Source organism: Ipomoea nil, unplaced genomic scaffold, assembly GCF_001879475.1.
Source record: "Ipomoea nil cultivar Tokyo-kokei standard unplaced genomic scaffold, Asagao_1.1 scaffold2942, whole genome shotgun sequence".
Classification (NCBI taxonomy): Eukaryota; Viridiplantae; Streptophyta; class Magnoliopsida; order Solanales; family Convolvulaceae; genus Ipomoea; species Ipomoea nil.
Window position 1 is genome coordinate 1859974 of NW_017619370.1, and position 18420 is coordinate 1878393.

The following is an 18420-nucleotide window of genomic DNA, read 5'->3' on the forward strand; positions in this document are numbered from 1 at the left end:
TTTGAAATCAAACTGGCTATTATTCATATGGCTGCTTCAGATCCTTTTGGTGGATCACCAACAGAAGACCCTAATGCTCACATTGCAAGATTTCTGAGGATCTGCAGTACTTTCAAAATTAATGGAGTCCCAAATGATGCTATCAAGCTTCACCTTTTTCCATTCACTATAAGGATAAAGCTAACAGTTGTCTTGTCTCTTATCCGGCGAATTATTTTGAAACTTGGGACCAGTTGCACAGAGAGTTTTTGAAGAGATTTTATCCCATATCCAAGACTCAGAAAATGAGGAGAGCGATTCAAAATTTCAAACAGTTAGCTGGTGAGTCTTTGGCAGAGTTATGGGAGGGGTTCAAGGAGATGAAGAGACAATGCCCACATCATGGTATTTAGAGTTGGGACTTAATGATGGCTTTCTATGAGGGATTACTGGATAATTCAAAAATCCTGGTTGATGCTTCATCGGGAGGATCATTTATAGTCCTGGACCCAGATCATACTGAAGAATTATTGGAAAAGGTTGCAATGAATGGAACAACTTGGTACTCAGATAAATCTTCCCAGAAATTGGTGGGAAGTGTGAATGATGGTGAGCATATATCAGCTTTGTCGGCTAAGGTTGATAATGTGGCTACTTTAATTCAACAGTTGGCTCAGATTGCTTTCAAGAATCAGACTGCAGGTAATGTTCCTACATCTTCTACTCCTCCAAGACCTATAATGATGTGTGAGCTTTGTGGAGGAGAGCATAATTCAGAGGAGTGTCCCAGTGTTGATTCTCAAGCCATAATGGAACAAGTTGATTTGATAAGGTATGGTAAGCCACAACAGACATTCCAACAACCAGGAACCTATAACCCAAGTGCACCAAGGAACCATCCTGATTTTTCTTGGAGTAATCCAGCTAGGGCAGCTAATCCCCAACACTTGGGTAATAGAGTTCAACCACCAGGGTTTCAGGGACAACAGAATTTCAGAGGGGGTCCTCCACAACAGTTCAGGTAAAATCAAGGATATCAAGCTCCAGTAAATCAGCCTAGGCAAACCTTGCCTAATGTGGAAGCACCGGGCTCGTCAAATTTGGAAGCTTTGATGGAAAATTGCTTAAGTCTCATATACAGCTTACAGAGAGGGTGGATCAGTTAAGTGCCCACAATAAGATGTTAGAAAATCAGTTATCAAATCAAGTTTCCACCTCCAGTACTAAAGTCACAGGGAAGCTGCCTTCTTCTACCGAAAATCCAAGAGAACACATGAATGCCATCACTACTAGGAGTGGAAAGCAACTACTGGATCCTCCGTATCCCAACAGTGAACAATTTGTCAAGAGGAACCTGGAAGATGAGAATGAGAAAGTGAATGAAGATGTTGTTGCCCAAGACAAGAAAGATGAGATACAGGAAATTGAGCCCGTGAAGAAACATACACCACCTCTACCCTTCCCACAAAAATTCAAGAAATCTAAGGTAGAGGAAAGAAGGGAAAATTTTTTGAGTTTAATCAAGCAACTGGATACCTCCATTCCTTTGCTTGATGCAATCACTGAGATCCCCTCGTATGTTAAGTTTTTGAAAGAAATTCTATCCAACAAGAGGAGATCTGAAGATTGTGAGGCAGTAGCAGTAAGTGAAGAATGCAGTGCCTTAATTCAAAACAAGCTTCTTCCAAAGCTTAGGGATCCTGAGAGTTTCTCTATCCCTTATGTTATTGGAGGATCCCTTGTTCAGAGAGCCTTATGTGACTTAGGGGCAAGAGATGTGGACAATGACACAACTAGCCAAAGCCTACATAAATCAGGTAGTCCAATATCACGGGGTTCCACGAAACATCATTTCTGATAGAGACCCCAGATTCCTCTCGCAATTCCGGAAATCACTGCAAGCGGCCATGGGGACAAGACTAAAATTAAGCACCGCCTTCCACCCCACTACCGACGGCCAAACCAAGAGGACGATCCAAACTCTCGAAGATATGTTGAGAGCCTGTATGTTAGACTTCCAGGGAACATGGGAGGAACATCTAGATCTAATCAAATTCTCTTACAACAACAGCTATCATGCAAGGGTCCGTATGGCACCCTACGAAGCGCTATATGGCCAAAAGTGTAGGACTCCCATATGTTGGGAAGACATGGTCAATCCAGTGACTCTGGGACAACAGTATTTACAAGACACTATAATTCAAGTCAAACACATACAGGAGAGAATGAAGGCTGCATAGGACTGCCAAAAGTCTTACGCCGATGTAGGAAGGAAACAAGCTGAATTCTCCGCATGAGAAAAGGTTTGGCTAAAGATTTCACCCACTCAGGGAGTGATGAGATTCAGGAAGAAAGGGAAGCTAAGTCTTATATTTATTGGTCCCTACGAAATCCTGGAAAAAGTCGGGAACTTGGCTTACGACCTCGCATTGACAGTCGAACTAGAGCGGGTACACAACGTATTCCACGTGTCGCAACTAAAGAAATATATACACGACGTGACTCACGTACTACAACCCGAAATAGTGTGTTTGGATGATGCCTTATCCTACGAAGAAAAGCTTGTGAAAATCCTGGACACAAAGACAAGAGAAACCATGTGACACCCCGTAAATCCAAATTCTATTTAGGGATTAATTAAGTAATTAATCCTAACCTAATTGATGATTTATTCCTAAAAATCCTGAAAATTCAATACTCAAGGACTAGTAATTGACTAGTCAATCTAAGTCAATGGGTTGTACCCTAAGCTTCATGAATGGTTCCCTTGTCTCCTTACACTTTATCATTTTAGTAAGGGTAAAGAAGACTTTTCACCTTATGCTTGTATCCCAAGCTAACCTAGAGTCATCTTTCATTCTTTCCCTAACACTCTCAAAACAAGAGCTCGTCCTTCTCACTAGAATTTAGCTAGCTTCTTCTTTAAGCCAAGTTTGGGCATTCCAAGATCTTCCGAGTTGGTCTCCAAGATTCCACCTTTCTTACTCTTGAGCATATAGGAGGGTAAGATCTTTGGTCCTTTAGTGTTTTTGGTGCTTTTTAATGTGTCTTTTTCTAAAGATGAAATCTTTGTTGTCTTTTGGTGTGTTCTTGAAGTTGGGGTTGAAGGAGAGCCTTGTTAGAAGCTTGTAAATGTGTAATAAGTGAAGGTTTAGACTACAAGAGGTAACCCATGCTTTACAAAATTTATTTTCTTACCTATATGATGATTTCTTGACTTCTACATGTGATTTTTGCTATGAAATGTGAGATTTGATGCATTGTCTTGTGAGAATGCATATCTAGAGCTTGTTATTAGGATTCTTGTATGCCATTGCTTGGCTATTCCTTTGGTTCAAGTCATATTGTTGTATTTTGTGAGATTTTGGGTGTTTTGGGCTTGAATTTGGACTTGGTGTTGAAAATCCCCGAAGGGATTATTTTGGTACAGAGTAGTGTACCCGCGGGCGGAATGGCGGGCAGGGGTCCACCCGCCGCCCCACCCGCGGGGTACATGCCTTTTGGGAAGTGGTTCCCGCGGGCGGAACCACGGGTGGGGGTCCACCCATGGCTCCACCCGCGGGGTACAATGATGTTGGTTGTTTGGCGATTTGTTCCCGTGATTCTTTTGACTCGGTAATTGATGTTTTGACTTTCCGATGTTCTTTTGTTGAACTATTTGAGTGTCTTATTGATGTTTCGTATGTCTAGAACTATATGGTAGGAATCCATGTAGGTTTTGGTGTCTTGAATCGTGCTAAGTGTTCAACCTTGTGATTCGTTGAACCGTGATGAGTCTTGTATGTTCTTCGGAACTATGTTTGGTTTACCCGTTTGATAAGCATGCTTGTTTGATGTTGAAATGCTAGCGTGTGTGGTTTGTTCTTTCCTATTGTGGATGATAACTTGTGTTGATCATCGTTGTTTTCGGATTGTAATCTTTCCTTGATTGAATATGGTTTCATATCTTTATTGTGATCCGTTGATTGATTCCTATGATGATGTGTGTGTTGGCTGTACCTGGATTGCACGATGAATGGAATGAGACATTAATCACCAAGGTACAGAAGTGGTCCTCGTGGTGGCCTCGAAATGATATTATGGAGTAGTTTTATGGGCTTCAGGCTCATGCACTTCAGGCTCACTTGTTGGCGGTGGTGTGATTGATATGAACGGTACCCTCGTGAACTACTTGTTGGCGGTTGTTGGCAGGGGAACGAGGGTTCATGGAGGCATAAGGTTGGACTCAGAAGTTCAGGGGTTCTCAGAGATAATGGTTGGAACTGTAATATGGTCGGGGGTAGGCATAAGGTTGGAACAGGGCATAAGGTTGGAACATGTGACATGTAGTGTCACGATGGCATGTGTTGCCAATGTGTGATTGTCTATCTTTTCTGATAAGCATGTCGAGTGGTATTCTACTTTGTGACTAGTAGAATATGCCTCGATTTATACTTGTTGTTGTTGTTGTCTTTGTCTTGATGTTTTCTGCTTTGTGATCAGTATATTACATCTTGTATGTTGTTGAGTGTTCTGTTGTTATTCGTGTCTTGATGTTGTCTTGGGATGTTGATTTCCCTTGTCCTTATTGAAAGTGAAATAGAGTCTTTGCAGTTGACTTCTCTCTTGATGATTTTGAACTAATATATACTGTATTCCGTTTCGAAAATGATTTTGTATTAAACTATCTATATATATGCTATTGACGCGTATTGATGGGTTACCAGCATTATTCGCTGATCGGGCGTCGTCCCATTTCTTTATGTGTTTTTTCAGGTCCTGAGTAGTCGGCGAGCGCGTTAGACATGGCTAGATTAGACTCCCTAGACAGTTTAGATTGTGTTTTGGGCCTGTGTGCCTCTTCTATTGAACATATTAGATTATTGATGTTAGTTTTTGTCTGTGCGTTCACATTGGTGTGAACGTGGCATAACACTCACTTTTCCCGGTTTTTAATAGTAGACTTCCGATGTGCTATGCTTTATGTTTTTGTGGTTATTTTATCTTGCTTATTTAAGTTTAAAATGGCATGAAAATCGGGGGTGTTACAAACCCGCCGAAAGACTGTAGAGATGGTTAAAGTCCTCTGGTCCAATCACGGAACCGAGGAGGCGACATGGGAACTCGAAAGCACCATGAGGGAACGCTTCCCGGAACTATTCGCGCAAGATAACATACACTAGACCTTAGGCTAAGGAGTTAGGTTCGACCACATCGTGTCTAAGCTCCGGAGACGAAGCTTTCTGTTAGGGAGGGAGGGTGTAATTAACACCCCGTGTTACGGCCTTCAAGCCCAAATTAATTATTAAATTGATTCCGTTAATTAAAATAATTAAGAGGGATTTAATCCAATTATAATTCTCTTAATAAATCCAGGCGGTCCGCAATGAATCGTGAACCTTTGCCTGAACTAGGAACCTTAAACCCATAGGGAATAAGGAAAGTTGGCGTTATTATTCAGACTCTGAATAGGTTTTCCTTAAACATAAAAATAGAAGATTAGGAAGCAGATAGTACCCTTCCTCACCTCCTTCTCACTCGAAAATAGTCTCAGGTAATCCAGCCAAGGAAATCCCCCACCAGCAAGTTTCACTAGTACAAAGCAGTTCATCAGCGTCTATTTGAAAGGCAATAGGCGTCTGTCGTACAACAGACGCTAAAAGGTATCACTTTAGGCGTCGGTTGTTCGTTGACGCCTAAAGTCAATTATAGGCGTACGTACTTTAAAAAGAACTGACGCCTCTTCTTCGTCTTTATGAAAAAAATTATACTTAGACGTCTGTTCTTTCAAAGGAACAGACGCCTATATATACTTTTTATAAAAAAATAAATATAAATTTTTGATTATTCATGATCATGGTGAAATCCCTTTCCAACCCTATATCAACATAATCCAATTATTTAATCATTCATACCCCAACAAAAATATTTCATTCAATCTATCAATCAATAATGTTATATTATCCTTCATTCTTAAGAGTAAAATGTAAACAAACCAAAAAAAAAAAAAACCAATTGGAACTAAGTTATTTCAAGTAATATATATATATATATATATATATATATATATATATATAGCAAACATATTATATAATCAAAATCTTTCCTTCACTGTTTTTCTTTCATTCAATCCATCAATCAATAATGTTATATTATCCTTCATTCTTAAGAGTAAAAAGTAAACAAACCAAAAAGAAAAAAAAAACCAATTGGAACTAAGAAGTTATTTCAAGTAATATATATATAGCAAACATATTATATAATCAAAATCTTTCCTTCATTGTTTTTCTTTTCCTTTGCCTACACTACATAATAATAGTAAACATAAAACAATAAATAAATAAATTAAACCATGAATGTTCATATATATGCCATGTAGATGTAGGGGTAGTTGGATCAACTTACATGAATTTTTAGATAGCAGCAACAACCCCTCTTTTGCAGGCTAAGTCTCACTTTCACTGATTTTTTTTTTCTCATTCTTGTCTATTCACAAATAATGAAGGATGGGCAATAAAGAATTGAACATAAGCAAAATCATCATCAGACAATTGAAGATGAAATATGCAAACTTCTGGCATTATATATATAATATCACCAAAACAGTGTTGAGTTATCTCTCCAAAGTCTTGTAATGATAAAACTCAGGGTCATCAACACACATTATTGCTATTACCTTGTCATCTTCTATCATCCTGCAAATTCAATTCATTGATAATTAATTCATTCATTTTGTCTGCTTCCATATTCTTTGCAACATACATGTTTTATACATGAATAAAACATGAATGACATTAAATTTTATACTGATTGTGCGGTCCTGCTCAAGTTGCTGTATTTGAATCCAATGTTCATTTAAAATCCATATCATATAAAGGCAATCAAAGATATAAAGAAGATTTACACCATCCTCATGAATGGAATCTAAAAGCCCTAATTACATGAAAGATAAAAGAACAACTTACTTAATGGCATGTGTTGTGCCTAAAGCAATTCTAACTCTTGTGCAAGTGAAGGAGTTCATGAAGCAAACCATTTCTGAAGGCGAGAATGACCGCTGGGGACAAAACATCAACATAGCAGGTAAAGTGAAGTTCATGGGAGCTGAATGTTGCAGTAAAGGGATAAGTACTAATACATATTCAACTCCTACAAGTAATATCAAGTGAAAGAAGGGAGACCAAACACAAACAGATAGAATAATAAATGGTCCATAAGTTCACTTGGTGAAGCTTTTCAAATGATTGAATACTGTTTTCCCTCCTTTGTATCTGTGTAAGTAAATTTCACACCTCAGAGTACTTGGGTTATTCTGAATATACATAAAAGAACTAATGGATACAACATTAGCATAAGAGAACTAATGGATACAACATCAACATAAGAGAACTAACTTACACAAGCACACCGCCATGAAAATGGGAGAAATTTTAAACTTGAACAGGACCTAAACAAATTACTACAACAACATTCTTTCTTTTTATCTGCTTAATTCCCATTTCTCAGTAAAACAAAAGGGTTGTTGAAAATAGAGATAAATAAAGGTGATTTAGAGACAATAATAATATATATATTCTAATAATATTACATTCAATTCATTCATCAATAATAATATATCCTAATTAACTAATAACCATACATAATAATCCATAAATATAGATAAATAATGGTGATTTAGAAACAATTACTTATCCAAGCCTACTTACAGTTAAGGAATGTCACCCTGGTCTATCAGCAGGATCTAAGACAGCAGATTCTAACATCTTACTGCACATTATTAATATTGCTTATTCACCTCACACCACATTATTATATCACAAGCAAAAAATGGGCAGAATTTTGAAAAACCAGATATATTGCTTCTTACAATAGAAATGTTGAATTCCAATTAGTTTGTAATGTGGGACAAATAAAACCTAAGCTATGTACTCATCCATAATTTAAGCATAGAAATAAAAGGCATACACACTTATAATCCACAAGATTGAAAATTGAAACAAACTCATAATTTTGAGCCTGTAAAAACAAATAAATAATAAATCGTGTCATAAACCACTATTGAAGGATATGCCAAAGTAATTAGATGGTGCTCAGTGGGAAAAATTACAAAAGAAAAAGAAAAAGAGAATAATTTGGGGGGGGGGGGGGGGGGGGGAGGAAAGGAAAAAGAAAGAAATAGAGCATATACAATATCATGATAATGTTTAGTTGCAGCATGCTCTCTTAATACAAATAACTCACAGCATATAAAGACTAACAGCATGACGATGTTTAGTTGACACGAGCTGGATCTGTGGTTCTGTTAATGTTTCCTTGTTGAAGCAATGACATTACCTGCAGCAAACAAACCGAGAAACCAGTAACCCTCCCTGAGGATTGGCCAGTCAACCGTAGAGAGACAAAAAACACACACACACACACACCAGTGATATGGAAAATAGCATTGCATTAACAAAACCTAACACCAGTGAACACTCAATCAAGATTATAAAAAAACACTAGTACATGTTTAGATGGTTAGAGCTCCTTCTCGATCTTCAATCTGTAGTCTCGAACGACATTGACATATATAAACTTTAAATTTAAAACTGAAATTACAATTTGAGTAGTTAAATAAATGAAAGAAAGCAACCGCACGTACCTGAGGAAGCGCAGCAACGCCGGAGCTGGTGCCGTCGCCGCTGCTCACGCCGCCAATATTTCCATCAAACACTGCCGCTGCTGATGCCACTTTCGTAGACTATAGAGAGAGGATTTCAAGCCATCGTCGTCATCGATCGCTGGAGTCTGGAGATACCCGCCTTCGTCGATCTGAGAGAGGAGTCCAACTTGCCGCCGTCGTCAATTGCCAGAGCTTAGAGATAGAGAAGAGCTTAGATCTGTGTTTGGAGGGTACGTCTAGGGAATTAATTTCACTTTTGGTCCCACGACTTTTGATGTTCTATCACTTTTGGTGCACAACTTTAAAATTTTTTAATTTTGGTGCCTAACTTTGTTATTTTTATCAGTTTTGGTCCTTTCGGCCAAATTGACAGCGAAATGTTGCTGGATTTTATATTTTTAGGGGTAAAATCGTCATCCCAAAATCACTGTAAAATCATATCTATAGGTGTTTGATGATGAGAATAATGGAGAAGACAGGAAGAAACCAAACAGATCTATGGGGATTTATAGTTTCGACGATTGACAAACTCTTCTTTTACTCTTAATATGATTTTTCTTTTATTTAAATATTGAAGATCTTTCCATGAGATGACGATGTTGCCCCTAAAATATAAAATCTGGAAATATTTTACCGTCAATTTGGCTGGAAGGACCAAAACTGATAAAAATAACTAAGTTATGCACCAAAATTGAAAAAATTTAAAGTTGTGCACCAAAAGTGATAAGAACTCAAAAGTCGTGGGACCAAAAGTGAAATTAATTCTACGTCTAGGGTTTTATTTTTATTTATTTCCTAAGTGCCCGCTCCACTTTTTTAGTCAATCGTATTAATACAACTGTTGCTAATTGTTATCTACAAATTACAAGATTGCCACCGTACCTCTTTCAGTATCTCTTTTTCATATAACAGATGCTAATAGTCTAATTTTTTAAGTCAAATCTGTACTAGCGAAGCCTAGGAAGATCAATTGGGAGAAGAATCTTAGAGAAAAACCTTAGTAGCCAAGGATATTGATTAGGGCTAAGAGGTAACTCATGTCTTACAAAACCTATTTTCCTTGCTATATCTTGATTATTGGCTCCTTTGATGTGTGATTCTGTGATTGAGTCTTGATAGAGCTTTGCCTATGAATTATATTGTATTTATTTGATAATCTTGGTGATCTTGATGTTGTGATTGACCATATGTGTAATCTTGTATTTTAATTATGTCTAGAGTTTGTCCTTAGGGTTTATACCGTGAATCTTGTTGATGTGATGTTCTTGGTATACTTGGGTGGGTTTATGCATGATCGGGTGTTGAGTCTAGCCTAGGACTTGTTTTTAAGGCTTTGCATATAGATTTCTTGGTATTCTTGTGGTTCCGGATGCTCCTAAATCGTTATGTGATTGATATCGAGTCTTGGCATGTTTGGAAATCGTGTTAAAACGTAATTGGAATGATTCTTGGTCTAATCTTCGTTAATTGAATCCGTGATGTTGTTGTTACGTGTTGGAATGTGTTTGGACATGGTTTTGAGTTCCACGGGCGAACCCCGAAACCGGATTTCTACCTTAGTACCAGTGGGGGGACGAATCCCCACCACCTACCCGCTGCCTAGTTCCAGCGGGCAGCCGGCGGGCAGGCGACTGCCCGCCGGGCACCCGCTCGAACAGTGTCGCCATTGGCGGGTGGCGGAAAAAAGACCACCCACCGCCCACCCGTTGGAATGGCATGGTATTTTTCCCTGTTTGATGTTTTGAGTACCATCATAGGAATTTATGTGTAGTGCATATTATTGTTATTATGTCTTGATTGTTATTGATTGATTATATGTTGATTGATTGAATGATGATGGGTATCGTGGTCATTGCGCAATGATCGATGTGACTGATGATGATGAGATTGTGATTGGTGGAAATGAATTGTTGGCGGATAGCACAACGAGTGCTCGGTTATCGTGATAAAGGCACGGACCACCCCTTAGACTTGCTGGCTAAAGGCTTGGGTCAGGGTATAAGCGCCGCGGTGTCATGTTAGAGCTATATGCGCTAACCCCTTGGTATTGGTACTAGAGGTATGGACCATGCGAATGACTCTTCAGTGCTACCATGTTGGTGGACTTGTTGGTGGTTACGGAGTGGGGCATGTAGTTGTTCCGGAGGAATAAGGAAGGAGGGATAAGGGTGGCCTGGAGGTACAGGTTGGAACTGAAATAAGGATGGAGTGGAGTGAAAAGGTTGGAACTTGGTATAAGGTTGGAAGATGGATTGTGTGCTTGATGACTACTTGCTAATTGATTGTCCTTGAATCCCATTGTTGCATCTATTTGCTTTTTATGAGCTTATTTATCTATTATGTCTTGTATCGTGTTCTTAGGATGCATGGTAGTCTTTATGATTGTTCTATAATGTCGAGTCCATTGTTGTGTCTCAAGTCTTGATCTTGGTTTAAGACTAGTGTTGCTTAGACTATATATGTATTCCAGTTTCAAAATGATTTTCGATATTTATATTTATTTTACTCAACGCGTGGGTTGGGTTATTCAGCATTATTCGTTGACGGTTGCTACGATGTGTTTTTCAGGTGACAGTCTTTAGCTAAGGAGCGCGTTAGACGGTTCGTCGATCTAACTTAGTGGTAGTTAGACGGCCTGTGAGCCTTGAATTGTGTAAACGAATATTAATTATAGTTTATACCTTGTTTAGTTAGTTTAGCATGTGCATCTAGGTTCTCAAACCTAGATGTGGCATAGCACCCCGACAATTGTGTTTAGTTTATGCTCTGTTTGGGATGATTAATGGTAGATTGTGTTATTTATATAAGCTTTTAATCGCTTTAAAAATTAGGGGGTGTTACAATGTGTCTAATGCTGGCCTCTTCCTTGAGCTAAGTATTATCGCTTTAATGTGCATGTGTGATTATTCATTTAATGGGTGTCAGCAATGCATGCATGCATCACCACTAAATTATATTTTATCTTTTGGTTATCTTGGGTGTGCACTACATGGCATAATTAAGAGGTAAATGTTAAACAGAAAAAGACAGAGAGTGGAGAGGGAAAGGTCAGGATCCTCTTTTCATTCATCTCCACACCATGATATATAGTGTGTCCATTACAAAGAATATAAATAAATATACATAATGAGCAATCAAAGCATCCGTTACATCCGTTACAAATGATGTCCACTAAATATGTTTATAACACTCCCCTTGGACATTATTTGTCCACAATCTTGCTTTGATAAAAACTTGCTAGGAAAACCCTGTGGAAAAAACCTAGACAAGAAAATGTACAATAGAAAATATATTCATGCCTCATTAAAAACTTCACTAGGAAAACCACGTGGGAAAAACCTAGTTGAAGAAAAGAGTACATGATATATGTAAAAACATATATTGTATTGGTCGCCTCATTAAAAACCTTAACTTAAGAAAACCCTGTGGGAAAAACTTAGCTAAGGGAAAAAGAGTACAACCATAAGCCTTCAGGGCACAATCGGCATAATCTTCAGGATTTTGGGGTTTGTCTACTTAAGCAATTATTTTGCAACTTTTCCCCATTTACATTCATATATCATACTCATGCCTCGTTAAAAACCACACTAGAAAAACCCAATGGGAGAAAACTAGTGAGGAAAAGAGTACATGATATTGATGTATTTATGTGTTGCAAATAATGCGCAACTGTTAGTCTTTTATGACTTAATCTTCAGGATTTTACATTCAATCTTCCGGATTGATTCGAGTAAATGTACTTCCTGTCTCCCCCTGAAGATAACAATCTTCAAGTTCTACATATATTTCAAAAATTTGAAGAAATGGATTGGACAAATCTTCTGGATTGTCACTAGAGTAAATATCTAATAATCTTATGGCTCTTCTAGAGCTCATATAACATTTGTGCAACACAAGTGTTATTGTCCTCATTTTGAACATTTAGGGAAATTCATTGTATAACCAGTTTGAACTTGGCATTGTAGGGATCAAACAAAACAGCCAGTACCCAAGTAACCTATTAAAACCGTATCATGGTTTATTACATAAATGTCATGTCTTTGTATCTCGAAGATACCGGAGGATATGTTTAATCATTATTCAAGTACTTCATTTGTAAGGGAACACTAGATTTTGCTAGCAATTTAATCGCAAATATGTTGCGATTATGGAACTTCTGGTTCTACAATGGTGCTCCAACGATAATGAAGTAAGGGACTTCGAGTCCAAAAAGGTTCCTTATCTGCTTCAAGAGATTATTAGGCAACCTTTAGTTTGATAAAAACATGACACTTATATGGATATAGACATGTGAAAAAGCATTTTTAGATGTAGGCTGACTGGTGTATATAAAAAAAATCTTCAAAGAAAAACTCGATCTTCAAGTCGAGATAATACTTATAGCTTTCACAAGCTTTTTATTTCAAATGTCTCAGTCTTTAAACATGAACTGACATTATCAAGCTCTTTATATATTTCATTGATGTTTACACCATCAATCTTGACTGAGATAATAAATAATAAATAAGTTCATTATCAACCCTTTATCGAGCACACAATGGTACATATTATTCCTTCAATGAGGATATTAACTCCATTCGCAACCCTTTAAAGAGTAAATAATGACACGTAATAATACTTAAATAAATCCTCATTTCGAGAATTATGAATCCATCCAGGATTTCTCAAAATAAATTTAACTGCATATCTAAATTTATTATTCTGCCAATTGTATTATGTAGCGGAACTTAATGCCATTTACCCCGTGGGAGAGTATATTTGATTAAAAAATTAATTAAGGGTCTCTGCGCGAACCCATAGGCTACAAACTCGCTTCATCACCTCATTATTCTTATTTCTCTTTCATGCACACAGCCATATGTAACCTTCAGGGTTAACGCTCAAATGGTGTATTATTATAAAGAGAATTATCCATTTTAGCGAGTCGAGCTATGCCTTAATTGCTCCTTTATACGTTAAATAGTCATGGCACTTCCGGTGCCTAACTCTGGATCCAGATTATTATTATATAACGGAGCAATTTGTAATGGCAATTGTGTTGTCGACAACTATAACATTTTTATAAATGTCTCCCATATTTGTAAAAGTAATGGCAATTTCTAAAACAACCAGATTCTATACATTTCCCAAAGATATTTTGATCTGGTCGTTCCGCATCCCTAGTATTGTGTTTGTTTGGTGCACCTATAAATTGACTAGGGTTTCTCGTCATCTGGACGAGCGTCTTCAGGACTAAATTATTCAATGCTATTTCAAGAGTGACAATATTTTTATACTAGATCTAGTATAATGATTCTTATTTCTTACACCGATGGATCTCCTATACTTCTGGTATCAAGGAGTTTCGATATATTTGGTCCAAGTTGGGGAAAGTATATGGGACCTAGTCACTCTTTTATGATCAGTATGATCAATATATGTATTTGGCAGATTATATGCTAATATCGCAAATAGATTATCTTCCAGTTCAGTCTAACTAGTACATGGATTTAAATAATGAAGATATTTCCATTCTATGAAATTTCTTGGCATTCTATTAAATTTGAACTCTTATCTCCCCCTAATGCCGAGAAACAATCTTCATTAATTAAGTATGCAGTCAGCGTACCTAAGGGTATGTATTGGTCTCCTATCATGTGCTCTTGGTATTAGCTAATCAAGAGACAGAGGCTTCTTTGGTAGCCTTTTTAGAGGTACGTTGTGGTGGTGATATATTTGAAATAGACTGCGCACTATAAATAATAACGCAGATAGGGAAATGTTTATTTTGAAACCATGTACTAGGCATAACAATCCTTGAGGGGTTGGTTTGTGATATGCAGTGAGTTAGATTTGGATTTAAAACAAAAGTATATCCCCAAAACATATAATTCATTAATTTTTTCCTTCACACATGCTCTATAAAGTACTCATGTGGATAAGAAATTATTGTAATATCTAACTCATTATGTTTGCCCTAAGAGACCCAATTGGTCATGCCATAATTAAAAAAATGGGTCTCTAAAAATGTAAAGATTATCACAACATAATAAGTTGTCAAATGTATATGAAATTTACACATGTGGCATATAAAATCAGATAGGGTAAGCATACACATTGAACAAAATGATTGAAACATTCGACAATCTTAGGGAGATTAAACGCAAAATATTAGCAATTTATTTGCTTCAGGCAAACCAACATGGTGTGACTCACTTTTAGCTGTGAAGCACATAACATTTTTGCATAGTAGCATTGCATTACAAATAGAAGCCGCAGACTTCATTCACGAGTCGTGAGTCATTAGTCACTCAAAGATTAATTCATATTCGGAATCTTTCAGACCTTTTTTAAAAAAAATGCCCAATGACCAAACACATTGTCAAGTAGGGAAGATTCAAAACTCAGAAAGTATGTTCTCGCAAAAGGAAACTAAGTTTTTGATATCTTTCAACAAAAAATCAATGACATTCAAAACACTTAGTGTAATTTGTCATGTACTACTACTGGAGTACAATGTAACTATCATAAATGTCATTCAAGATAACGAGTGACAGATAAATTAACGTTCTTAGTTTGCCTTCTGGGCAAAACTATATCCAATATTTATGCTATATTTCACAATGTTTAGACTCGTATCATCTAATCGATATCACAAGATCAAATTAAGGTTTAGCAACGACAGGTGCAACCTAACAATGAAAACCATATTAAGAATTCATGCTATTGTCTCACTTATATGTTGCGTGATAAATCACAATAGCTATGGCCTATAGCAAATAATTAATTTCCAACAAGAGAAATAACAAATTCTCTTATATAAGCCTAATCAAAAGATTATAGGCTAAATATTATCAATTAAAGATAAGCATATTCAATATGTGATATAATTCTCCCTTATGTCTTGGACACCAAAATCTCAATTGAGTCATGCACATTCATTTTAATAAAAAGTATCATGTGTGGTACACATAATGCATGACATGAAAAAAGAAATTCTATTAATTCATAAATTAGAAAATAAAATGAGATCAGAGAAGTACCATTCGCCAAAGGATAACGAGCACATGTTCGCTGTCGGGCCCATTCATTCCTATTTCGGGGAGTCAAAAAACAGCACTTTTCCAAGCAAGCTCTCATTTTATCTCATAGTTTCATACAAGTATGAAAACATCACAAAACAGCAAGATATACAAGCTAAACTGAAACTTGGCAGAAAATTTCAGAATTTTGACCTGGATTGCAGAATTTTCTGGGGAAAAACTGTAATACATTTTGACACAAAGTTTTGCAGATATGTAGTTCAGCAAGTCTAGAACGTACATAAAAATTTTTATGCCAATCCAAGGTCTAAAAGTATTTTTCCCAAAATGTTTCCCAACATTGCTCCAGGCAGAAAATAATTGGCAGCACACTGCCAAAACTTTACAAATTTTTCTGGAATAACCAAAGCATATTTTTAACAAAATCTTTTTACAGACATCAAATACCATGAGTCTAGGTTCTCCAGAAAAAATTCCATACCGAAAGGAGTTCAAGAAGTATTTTTCACGAATTTCATTTTCAAACTGCGCCGGTCAGAATTTTCAGACAGTGATTACTATGTGTAAAAAAAAATCACAATTTGTTTGCTTCAGGCAAACCAACATGATGTGAGTCAATTTTGACTTTTAGAGAGTAGCATAGCATTAGAAAAAAGCAAACCAAGTATTTAACATTTACCTCACTTAAAGGTAAGGTTGCAATACCTGCATATTTTCTTCCCCAGATCCTTTATGATATGAGGGCCTCATATTGCTTGGAATGAGTTAGCTATTTCGCAGATGTGCATTTTAACCAAATACTCAAAAAAAAAAACTTTGTGGACATACAGCGTAAGGCATTAAATATTGTTATGCCTAAAACACTAAATAAATCCATTCATATCAATTAGCACATCTAATAGAAATTAGAGATGATTTGGCATTATGGAAATTACATGCTCCCAAGTCCACATCTATACTTATGAAAATATAGCAGGACAAAAAAAAACAAATATGCCATAATGCAATTGACTCGGTGTGAAAAAGCCACTGAAATAAGTTTGCCACCAATAAACCCTATAGTTTCTTGGCAAGTATATGTAGCCTTGGTAGCAAGGTCTGATGCAAAGTATAGTTAACTATATATATAAAATGTCCAGAGAGAACATATCAAGACAAATTCAATTTTGCAGCCATATTGGATTCTAATTTCAAAAATGCAAAATATAAGCTCAATAATATGCATGCTCATCAAGAAGCAATATCAGTTCTACAAAGAACATGTTCTGTATAATGAAGCTGCATTTTTACTTCTGATATCAAAGTGTAAATAGAAGGGGCTTTCGTGGGGAGTATGAAGGGGAGTTTCCGGCATCCCCATATGCATAATCATATATTGCAGCATCAAGAGAAGAAAATGATGGTCTATGAACATGATAATGGTCCATGCATTCCAAGAGTCAAAAATCGGTTGGAAAAAATATATCAGCATCCCCCTTTGCTTCCAAATAACTGTTGTAATCTAAACTGCTTCCATCTCTCTTAGTTGAGACCAGTGGAGCTCTTTCACCAGGAATTCTAACATCAGGAAGAAAAATAGAAATTCATTTAATAATAAATAAACTAGTCCGGAAAATCCAATTATCCGTCGAACAGCCGCGATTGAGCAATCAGAAAACGTCGGCGCTAATAGCGCCATGGCGGGACGGAGGTTCGAGGAGGAGAGGCGGTAGCAATAGTCGTTGTTGTCGCCGTTCGCTCTCGACAATGATCTGAGGCCATCCCCACCATCAGCCCAAATCCCAGAGATCGAACTTTGTCACGATCGATGGCGACGGCGTCCAGGCGGCGGCGGCGGAACTGGTTCCTGGTGACGATGTTGTTGTCTTCCCCTCCGATCGCTATCGACGCGGCGTCATTTAGTCAGTCGTGCAAGACGGAGTACCTAGCGTTGCGACGAGTAGAGACGGCGAAAGCGGCACTGGTTTTGGAGATCGAAGCAAACCTTGTCTTCTGCGCTTATCATTATTCCTTCTATAAACAACTAGACCACCGGTCTGGACAGACATGGAGTTTGCGGGATTCACTATCGGCTGTTCACCGATGATGGTTAGAGCATCATCTGCTGATAACGTGTTAAACAGAAAAAGACAGAGAGTGGAGAGGGAAAGGTCAGGATCCTCTTTTCATTCATCTCCACACCATGATATATAGTGTGTCCATTACAAAGAATATAAATAAATATACATAATGAGCAATCAAAGCATCCGTTACATCCGTTACAAATGATGTCCACTAAATATGTTTATAACAGTAAAGAGCTACATGCATTTAGGCACACAAGATTATTAATATTCTGTATATATTATGTCTTAGTCCTTAATATATTTACGGTAATATTTAATATACCACATATATTTCCATTAATTTATGTGGTTTTGTGCTTTTGAATTTTAAGTGCAAGCAATTATAGTTATGATGATATATGTGGTTATCATTTCTTATATAATTATCCTTTGTCGCATGTTGCTTTTGAAGAATTGAAATAACAAGATCATTATATTATTTATATTTAGCGTCCCAGATATAAATGGTTAATCTTGATGGTCAATATCGCATGTTATTATGTCTGTGTGTAGACATGTATTTCTTGAGCTTGAAGTTGTACGTAAACATTATATATGGTACGGTTTTCCTTTCAATTTGAGATTAGAAATTGCTTATGTTAAGATAATTGAGGAACACACCTTTTATCATACCCATGTTTAATTTATTAGTGGAGATTATTTATTCTCTCAA

At 37.0% G+C, this 18420-nt stretch overlaps 1 long non-coding RNA gene across 1 annotated transcript; it reads right to left on the bottom strand.

The window, feature by feature from the left end:
• Window positions 1–6251: 6251 nt before the first annotated feature.
• Window positions 6252–8861, bottom strand: LOC109162490. The gene is made up of 4 exons (XR_002051102.1): window positions 8600–8861; window positions 8200–8292; window positions 6924–7015; window positions 6252–6653 (listed from the first exon to the last, which is right to left on the bottom strand). It is a non-coding gene; the product is annotated as an uncharacterized LOC109162490 (long non-coding RNA).
• Window positions 8862–18420: the final 9559 nt, after the last annotated feature.